Genomic DNA, 9,389 nt, shown 5'->3' with positions numbered 1-9,389 from the left:
GCTGACAAATATGTTCTCGAAGCAGGATGTGTTCTACTTGTTGTAGAGTTAGAGTCGCATCACTGTGAGGCAACTTGTACACTGTTGCTGTACTGCATATGTATAAAATAATAGTGCATAGTGCCCAGTTGCATCCTTTTCAAAAATGTGCATACTTTGTTTGTTCTTTTAATATAATGCTGCTAACTGTCCTTTTAGACTGTAGCTGAATTCAAGATAGCTTTCAATATGTGCCCCTTGCAGTTTCTCTTTCCCTAGATTTCCTACAGACCTAAGTGCCTCTAGGCTGACTGTCAGTCTAGATGATTGTGCAGGCTGAACTGAGGCCCATGATCTCCTGCATATCTTAACAGTATAGTTGTTCCTGGAGCAGAATGATTGGCATACGGCAATTCCTGAATGGCTGCAACTAGGACCTTCGAACACATTTACCATCTGTTGAACAGGGATAGTATTTCAGGACATCAGAATGTATTTAATAACTTCTTCAAGGTTCTTTCTTGATTTCCCAGGATGATCACTGAAAATATTGAATAAAATTGGTCCCTAGATAGGGCTCCATCAATTCCATGACAACAAGCCATGTTATTCTTAGAAACTAGAAAACGGACATTCTGTAGAACTCTATGGTACTTATTTAGGAATTGACAAATCTGATTTTAATATGAAGACATGGATCTTAGGATATTTTTCTTAATTGTTTCTATCATAAAGTAACCAACTGTGCTTTGTTGTTACAGAAGGGGTTAACTGATTATTTTTTACATTATCTTATTAAAAATATATTAGCCACAACTGCATATATGTCAGTTTTACTTAGGAACTCAGAAATTTAATTTTTCTCTCCTTCCCTTTAGAAATCTTTAAATACTGAAGAAGAAACATGTTGTAATGCTAATACTACTCGGTGTTCCATTTTCTTGTCCAAGTATCCCAGCAGATAAAGCAATTTCACCTTTTTGACTGTGCTCTCGATAGTGATTTCTGCAAATTTGAAGCACTGGGCAAGATTTTTACTTTAAAGCCATATATCATCATTGTCCAGATGTCATAAAGTTAATCCTTGTGGGAGGGGTCTTTAAGCATTATTAATGTCTCTCCTAAGTATCAGATCAATAGGAAGATTATAAAAATATGTCCATCTAAAGCAAATATATGGGCTTTGTATTGAAATTCAGAGTGTAATGTGACCAAAGAGATGGTGCTTTGATGGATTTCTTTGGTAAACATTAACAACGGGTTTTTACGTACTTATTTTCAGAAATGAATTGTATAGGCATTTTTGTGACATTTTGGAAAATTTTGAGTTGCTGCTTTTCAGTTTTAGTTAGCCTTAAGGATATGCTTGCATTGTAGGCAACTCAGATATAACTGCCTGGAGCTAGTGCAGAAAGTTCCTAGGATCATCAAATGAAGAACCAGGTACAGAAATATGCATTAACAGAGCCTCTCAAAGAATATTGTCAGTTGTGTTGATGGGCCTTGGATGTGGGGTTCCACTTAGAATTTTTAGATTGACCAGGTGTTTGTATGAGTGCATGATGATGATGATATGCTAGAACATGAATGAACATACATGGAAACAGAGGTCTATACTTACTTTGCCAGTGTTAATGAGGGGATTTCTAATACGAAATAGAATGGCCAAGTGAAGCTACATTTTATAGAGCATTTTATTTTAACCTCTCTTAGGGTGACGTCCCTCCCCCAATAATGTGACTAGTATTAGGACTCTGGAATAATGTGCATTCGTGATGTGAGAAACCAAGACTTCTAATAGGTTCATAGGACAGCAGATAAGAACCATTTGGGCTGGTAGTCATGGTGTTAGGTTTTACTTGTAGTGGATTCATAAGTGGCAAAGGAAACATCAGGAGGCACAGCAGACAGATACCTCAATTTCCATTGTACTCCTCCCAAAGAAGTGCTCTAAGTCAGCAGTTAGGAAGCATGGGTGGGAAGTCCTGTTAACATGAAACATGAATTCTCTTCACTCTTGGCTTTTATTCATTATCAACCTGTGGACCACATAATCTTCATCTTAATCCTCAAAATGGGCATCCTAACATCCATGTCATCAGATATATCTGGAATCTGAATGTAGAATTTCCACCTCAGACTCTAAGCACGTTGCAACCCAGGACTTAAAAAAAATAGTATTAAGGTTCTACCTGGAGAACAGAAGCTTCCCATCCCAAAGGCTTTCCAGGCAGCTGTAGGCTGACCCTGGCATATCACACATAGATTTGTACACCCGTTTTTATTTTCAAGAAGATCATAGAACCTCTTTAAGTTTAGTGTAATTAATCCCTCACTCCTCATCTGTAGATGTATGCTATTTTATTGATATGACTGGATCCCATGTTGAGATTATAGACTAGAACTTTGGAATTTATACTTCTTATTTCACAAATATTAAATACAAAGCAATGATGCTTCTGAAAATATCTGTATCTACCTATATTATGGAGGTTCTGTTGAAACAGAAGGATTTAAGTTTTTGTTCTTGTTTTCAAAAACACATTGCCTGGGTGGCTCAGTCTGTTAAGTGTCCTATTCTTGATTTCAGCTCAGATCATGATCTCATAGTTCATGAGACCCAGCCCCACACTGGGCTCCATGCTGAGGGTGGAGCCTACTTAGGATTGTCTCTCCCTCCCTCTCCCTCTGCCCCTTCCCCACTCATGGCCATCTTGGCTCTCTCTCAAAAATAAATGAAACTTTGAAAACAAACAACAAAGAAACAAAAAACCCAAAAACACATTCATGACCTGAAATTGCAGTCAACTTAAAGATTTTCCAAGACCTATATCATATACAGCTCAAAACCATTTTTTAAAAAATGTTAACCATGAAGCCTCTCTCCAAGTTGAAAAGTATGATAGCAATTCCATGTCTCATAGGATTAATTTTGGAAGCAAAGATTTTTAGCCTTTCCAAAGAAATAGGTCAAGGTCCTAATTCTTGTTTTCCTGACCTATTAGAACAGGAATGTAACTGACAAACTGAATGGGGCAGAGAAACTGACCTACAAGGGAGGAGAGTGGCAGCAAAGGCTGTCGGGGGTATGTGCATAGGAAATACCTACTCATCCATGTCCCCATTAGCCTATGTGTCAGATGTGCCATAACTAATCAAGCTTTTTATTTAAAAAAAAATCTTTTTTTACATTTATTTATTTTTGAGAGACAGAGACAGAGCACAAGAGTGGGGGGAGGGGCAGAGAGAGAGAGAGAGGGAGACACAGAATCTGAAGCAGGTTCCAGGCTCTGAGCTGTCAGCACAGAGCCTGATGCAGGGCTCCGGCTCACAATCTGTGAGATCATGACCTGAGCTGAAGTTAGAGGCTTAACCAACAGAGCCACCCAGGTGCCCCATAATCAAGTCTTTTTTTCTAAATATTCTTTCCAACCCTTACTCAGATAAGAATGCATTTCCTTCTGGTTCTATTATAATAAAAATAGGTTCCTCCCTTTTTTTACTTTCTATCAGAGGACACCTTGAGAATTTCCCCTCTTCCCAGCTTTTCTGCAGTACTCTACAGTCAGAAAGGAGATTCATAGCCAAGTTCTCATTTGACTGTACTTTCCCTGTGCCTCTATCCCAAGTGGGTGAGAGGTTGAAAAAGGAGGAGATAACTGTCCTCAAAAAGTCAATGGTTTTCTTTTATGTAAACACTTCTTGTAAAGAAGCCTTGTGATGTTTGATTGGACTCACCTACTGTATATTTGTAGTTTATCAGACAAATCCTCTTCAGTGCATTTTCTCCCCTGCATTGCATTATGAGAATGGGAATTAGCCTCGTTCTCAACACCAAAGTTTCCCCACAATGGTAGTTATGAAAACAGTGCTACTTAATATTTTCTTTGATTGAGTGATCTAAAGGGAGCCCTGGGTGCGTATTCCTGGCTTTGTTATTTTCAGACCCTTAGGCAAGAAGCCATTTGCTTCAACATTTAGGCAATACCATGCTAAATGTGGAGAACAGAGTGGAAATCCCAATTTGTCAATTCAGATGGCATTCACCCAGAGAAAATATTGGAATACTTTAATCTATCTCAAGGCATTTAAGCAGGATACATACACTCTAGTGACACTTTATATTTTTTCCTCCTCAGAAGAAATTTGGGGTCCATTAAACAGATTCTGAGCAGAGATCTGAATCCCTTTTAAAGGAAAATGCACTTAGCAGTGTGGGAGAATAATACACGGAAAAATGGGGGATGTGGAAAAGCTGTTTCTTCCTATGTGTTTGTCCTGATTTTTCACCCTGGCTTAACTCCTTTCTTGTCTACATTGTGGTTGTATTTGTACATGCTCTGCCCTCTGCTTCCTGTGTACCCCCTCTCCATTTGATAACTCCTAGACATCTTGTAGGTCTTTCTTTTTGGTTAAGCCTTTGCTGGCCCTGTACCATTCAAATTATGTTATCTGCTATTCCCTTTCAATTCGTGGCCATCTTTTCCTTTTTAACACTTAGAACTGTTTGCGATTTTACATTTACCTGTGTGCTTATTGGCCTCACGCCTGTTTTTTGAACCAGACTGTTGGCATTGTGATTGCAAAGATCCTCCCTCTGCCCCTGTCACCAGTGTATACCATAGGCTCACCTCCTTTTTAATAATATTCACTATTATTTATACAAAAATATACAATACTGTTTATTATAAATACTCTGGGGTATTATTTATAACAGCTAATGTGTAATATACTTTTATTATCCTGAGCTGAAATTAATCTAAAATGTAACCTACCTATACACATAATATTTAAAAATTCACGTGATGGTTAGCTATAATAGAAGATATAAAGGAAAATTAATCACATCAAGCATCATGTTTTTCAATATGTAAATGCTCAGGTATGACTTTCTGGCTGCATCAGCAGATGCATACATGTATTCATGGCATCACTTGGCCATGGCTGTAGCACACACAGCACATTGTTTAGTTGGCTCAAGTGCCATGGCATAGCCATTGATCACGTGATTTTCCAAAACCGAGTTGAGCTGTTGGGAAGTTTTCAACCAAGTAGTATGAAATATTTCTTTGATTAATAGGATATTTGCACTCAGAATTCCATTTCTATTAAAACTGTACATCCTTCTTTGTACAGTGGTACCATATGGAGATAGGTTCTAACCTCAAAGCATTATGAAACAACTTCTTACCCATGTGAACTTACAATGAGATATTTGAAAGTCATGCAGGATTGGGACAGTTACTCTTTAATCCGACTGTCCTGAATATTGACGTATGTCAGGTGTCTCTGGATACTGAACAGTTAATACTAGGAGATCCTCCAATTATTGTGACAGCCAGAAGCCACCCCAGCTAAATTCTGAAGTTCCCCAGGGTACCTCCAAAGCATCACCACTTATAAGAATTTCTGGCCATGCCTATCCTGGATAAATATATTGCATGAATGAATATATTCATATTCTCATTGTTACTGGTTTTTATTTTTTGGATCTTTTTGTTTTTGCTGTATTATCTGTTTTTGAGGACTTGTGCCTCTACACCTAGTAATGCACCTTGATTATGTAAAATGCTCAACTACTTATCAATTGAACAAAAGAAGTGAATGATGAAGTTTTCCAAGTGTTGAGGAGAATTGTCTCCTTTGCTGGTCTCTTCCACAGAACTATTCTTCTCTGTCTGCTTCAGGACATTCTGATTTTTAATTCCCTTGACTTCCAGCAGGGACACTGGTGATAGGGACACTGTTAACAAATTTTTCTGTCCCACCACTGTTGTTGTTGTTGTTGTTGTTGTTGTTGTTCTGACCTACCATACGCTGATAATCACTACTTTCATTAACAAGCTGGCAGACAAATTCTAATGAAGAAGTTTACCTGTGAGGTTTCAGACTTTCTTCATTTTTGTTTTTATCCTGTAATTGAACCTACTTTTTCACATTGGAACATTATTCTCTTCTATATAGTGATTTTTCCTGTCAGTGGGTCCAGACCCACAGAAAAAAGCAAACAAACAAACAAAAACTTTATTAGGCCCGGGGAAGATGGTGAATGATAGTAACAACAAAGACAGAATCACATAAGAAAGGATTTCTGGGAGTATTTTTCTGTGTCTATACTGACCGCATGTTCTAATTTATTAGGGTGGTGTGGCAGTATTTGAAAGTGAAATTTTAAAAGGAATTCAAGTAGTTTTTGCTTGTGCCAAGTCCCTGGGTGGCAGTGAGAAAGGCTGTGCTTAATACAGACTTTAGGAGCTGTGCTTTCTCAAACCAGACAGTTAACCTATTCCTTGCAAATTATCTTTCTTTTGTGAGGTTAAATTAATGCTTGTAAACAGTGCTGAGAAAGAGCCATTTCAATAGAAGATGTTTCAGAAATGCAAAGTGTTATTGTTACAATTTGTGCTTATGTAGATACATCTTTACTTTCAGCGCTGGGCCATGATTGTTCAGGGATGGCTAAACCTCAGACTGAAAGTTTAGATAATGAGACCAGGTATTTTCACAGTTACTTGCATTTGAGACTCTCAAAATATTCAGCCCCAGTGCAAATACAAATTGTGTAGCATTTACAGAAATTCAAATCAGGTGGTGTGTGTGTATGTATGTGTGTGTGTGTGTGTGCGCGCACGCATATATACACGTACATACACATACATGCAGTCACCTGATTTTCAGCAAGAGTCACTGGCAGATGGTAGGGACAGAACTGCATTTTCTTTTCTCTATCTGGCTACCTGGTGAGAGGTCCCAATTCTGTAAAACCTTAAACATGTAAAATCAAAATGACAAGTTAAATCCACTTAAATCAGGTTGATTTTATAATTTAGGATGTTTTATATCCATGAAAATAGAGAAACTTGATTTCTTTTTCTCTAATCCTCTTATAGCACCTGCTATCTTTATCACCTGTCATTTATCATGGCAGTTAATCACATCTCCCTTGTGTTGTTACCTGTTTTATGGACATATATCTTGTTTTTCTAACTAGATTACAAACTCCCATGAAATAATGATAATCTTCTCCTTAAAAAAAAAATCTCCTAATACCTCACTTACTTTTTGACCCATAGTAGAAAATCCACATATAATTATTTGCATAACTTCATATAAAATAATAAAATCAAAATCTTTATGTTGAACAATGTTATAGCTGGTGTTCCACACCAAAATTTACTTAGCCATTTCAGTAGTCTCTCCAAATGTATTCTCTTCCTTTACCATACCCTTCTTTGCAAAATGTCAGATGAAATGTAGCCTTCAAAGAATAATTGAAATCACACCCAGTCACTTCTGATTATGTTAAAGATTCCATCTTGGTGTTCGTAATTTATTTGAGAGGTTGTTAGATTTCAGGAGAAGCATGTTTTTGGGAAGTTCTTTCTCACCAAGCTTCTCTTGGACACTGGACTCTGAAACACCAAAGGTGTTATGTTCTATTCTCTTATCAGTGGAATTCCTAGCAGGGAGAAGGTTCTCAAAGATATTTGAAGTAATTTAGTGTTGCCTGTTTTCTAGACCCCTAAATGGTTTATGTATATGTATGTACCTATATATGTGTGCTGATACTTTTCTCCAAGTAACACAGTTAAATCAATAGGGTGTAAAAACCTGGGGCTGAACAGAACATTGCGATATCAGTCTCTCTCCCTTTTTATCTGGTTGTATGTGAGCCCTCTAGCTCAGCTTAATTATACATCTGAGTGTGTGGACAGACTGAATGGACAGCAGAATATGTTTCCCATTAGTCTTGCTTTTATAGGTATCACTATAATTATATGGCCACCACACTGTATACCAGAGATCAGCAATTTCTGAAGTGTGTTTCAAACAACACTCTTTGTGTAGGAGGTTAATAGGTATTACTAGGAGAATAGCTTTTATGGTCAAAGACATTTGGAACAATTCTGGGCTTTGGGTGAAGCCAAGTGTTAGTCTTCTTAGAGGTGAGGATTCTTAAAGCCTTGAATAATATTAATGTATCTATTTAAATCCCCAGTGGGATCATGCATTATATAGTATTTCCCAAACTTCTTAAACCATAAGAAAATTTTCCAAAGCGTCCCGAGGGACTGATGTTTCTTAGAACACACTTTAACAAATATTTCAATGGATTCATTGCTGATTTTTTCCGATGACATTTTGCTAAATATCGCCAAATAAGTAATAAATACTACAAACATGGTTATTAATTACAAAGCAATCAGAAAATACCTATCTTATTTTAAATGAAGTCGAACTCATGAACCGTGACTCAACTGACTGAGCCACCTAGGTGCCCCAAGCTAGGTTATTTCTAAATATAATAGGAGAGTGGAATTTTTTCTTTAATATTCACTTTAAATGGAATTTTAGAGATAACATTTAAATTGAATTATTTTTCCTGTTATAAGAAGGCAAAAATGTCCTGGACATATTTTCAGGGTGTGTCAACACTTTATTATAGAATAATGTGGGAAATAGCATTTCTTCTTTGTAGAGCACTTTGTTCTGGGTGAAATCTGTGAAGTGATGGGAAATAGGGATTGAGATAGAGTTTCAGAGGCTTTAAAAGACAATTTGAAAATATCAAAACTTAAAACGCAAATTTCTGTCTTCAAAAATTAAAAAACAAAAGATTTTAGTACAACCATATAACAAAGCTAGACTAGATAAAGCTGATGAGTTAATAGGGATCCTGGTACTTCATGTACATAGGATAACCAAAACATTGGGGGTGGTTTGGACTTCTTTGAATTGAATTATAATGTGTGGATTGCCCATATCAGAAGGTATCTCTGACTTGGACATTAGTATTGTCCAACAGCATTTAATAAACCTGGGTTAGATGTAGACCACTTCTTTCTAGAACAGTAGGACCCTTTGTGAACTTTGAAGCAGCTGTCTCTACTGAGACAAAGGGACATGGTATCTAGGGTTCTCATTCTGGGCCACAATCAAACCCCCTGTGACTAGAGGTGAGATTTTTTTTCCTTTTTTCTTTTCTTTTTCTTTTTTCTTTCTTTCTTTCTTTCTTTCTTTCTTTCTTTCTTTCTTTCTTTCTTTTCTTTTCTTTTCTTTTCTTTTCTTTTCTTTCTTTTTTTTTTTTTTTGCTTAGGCCCTCTGAAAACTTTATGCTCTTGTAAAGGAATCTCCTGTGTGGTCAAATATTCTTTAAACAGAATATTTGTACACCTGAATCTCCATGCTTGAATCTAGGCACTCCTGTGAGTACAGAACTCACCCCTACCCCCTTCCCTAGGAGTCTGTGAGCCGTGGGCAGGGTAGGATGGGTGATCTTCTGGCTCAGGCTGCTGTCTCCATCTTGTTTGAGGTCTTCCTTTGAAGTTCAACTGCCATTACTTTGTACTGTCTTTGGCACAGCCATCCATGGCTGTCATGATGGCTGTCCCCCATCCATGGCTGTCATG

The sequence above is a fragment of the Panthera uncia genome, chromosome C2, assembly GCF_023721935.1.
Source record: "Panthera uncia isolate 11264 chromosome C2, Puncia_PCG_1.0, whole genome shotgun sequence".
In the NCBI taxonomy this organism is placed as follows: domain Eukaryota; kingdom Metazoa; phylum Chordata; class Mammalia; order Carnivora; family Felidae; genus Panthera; species Panthera uncia.
Note: the sequence above shows the minus strand (reverse complement) of the source record.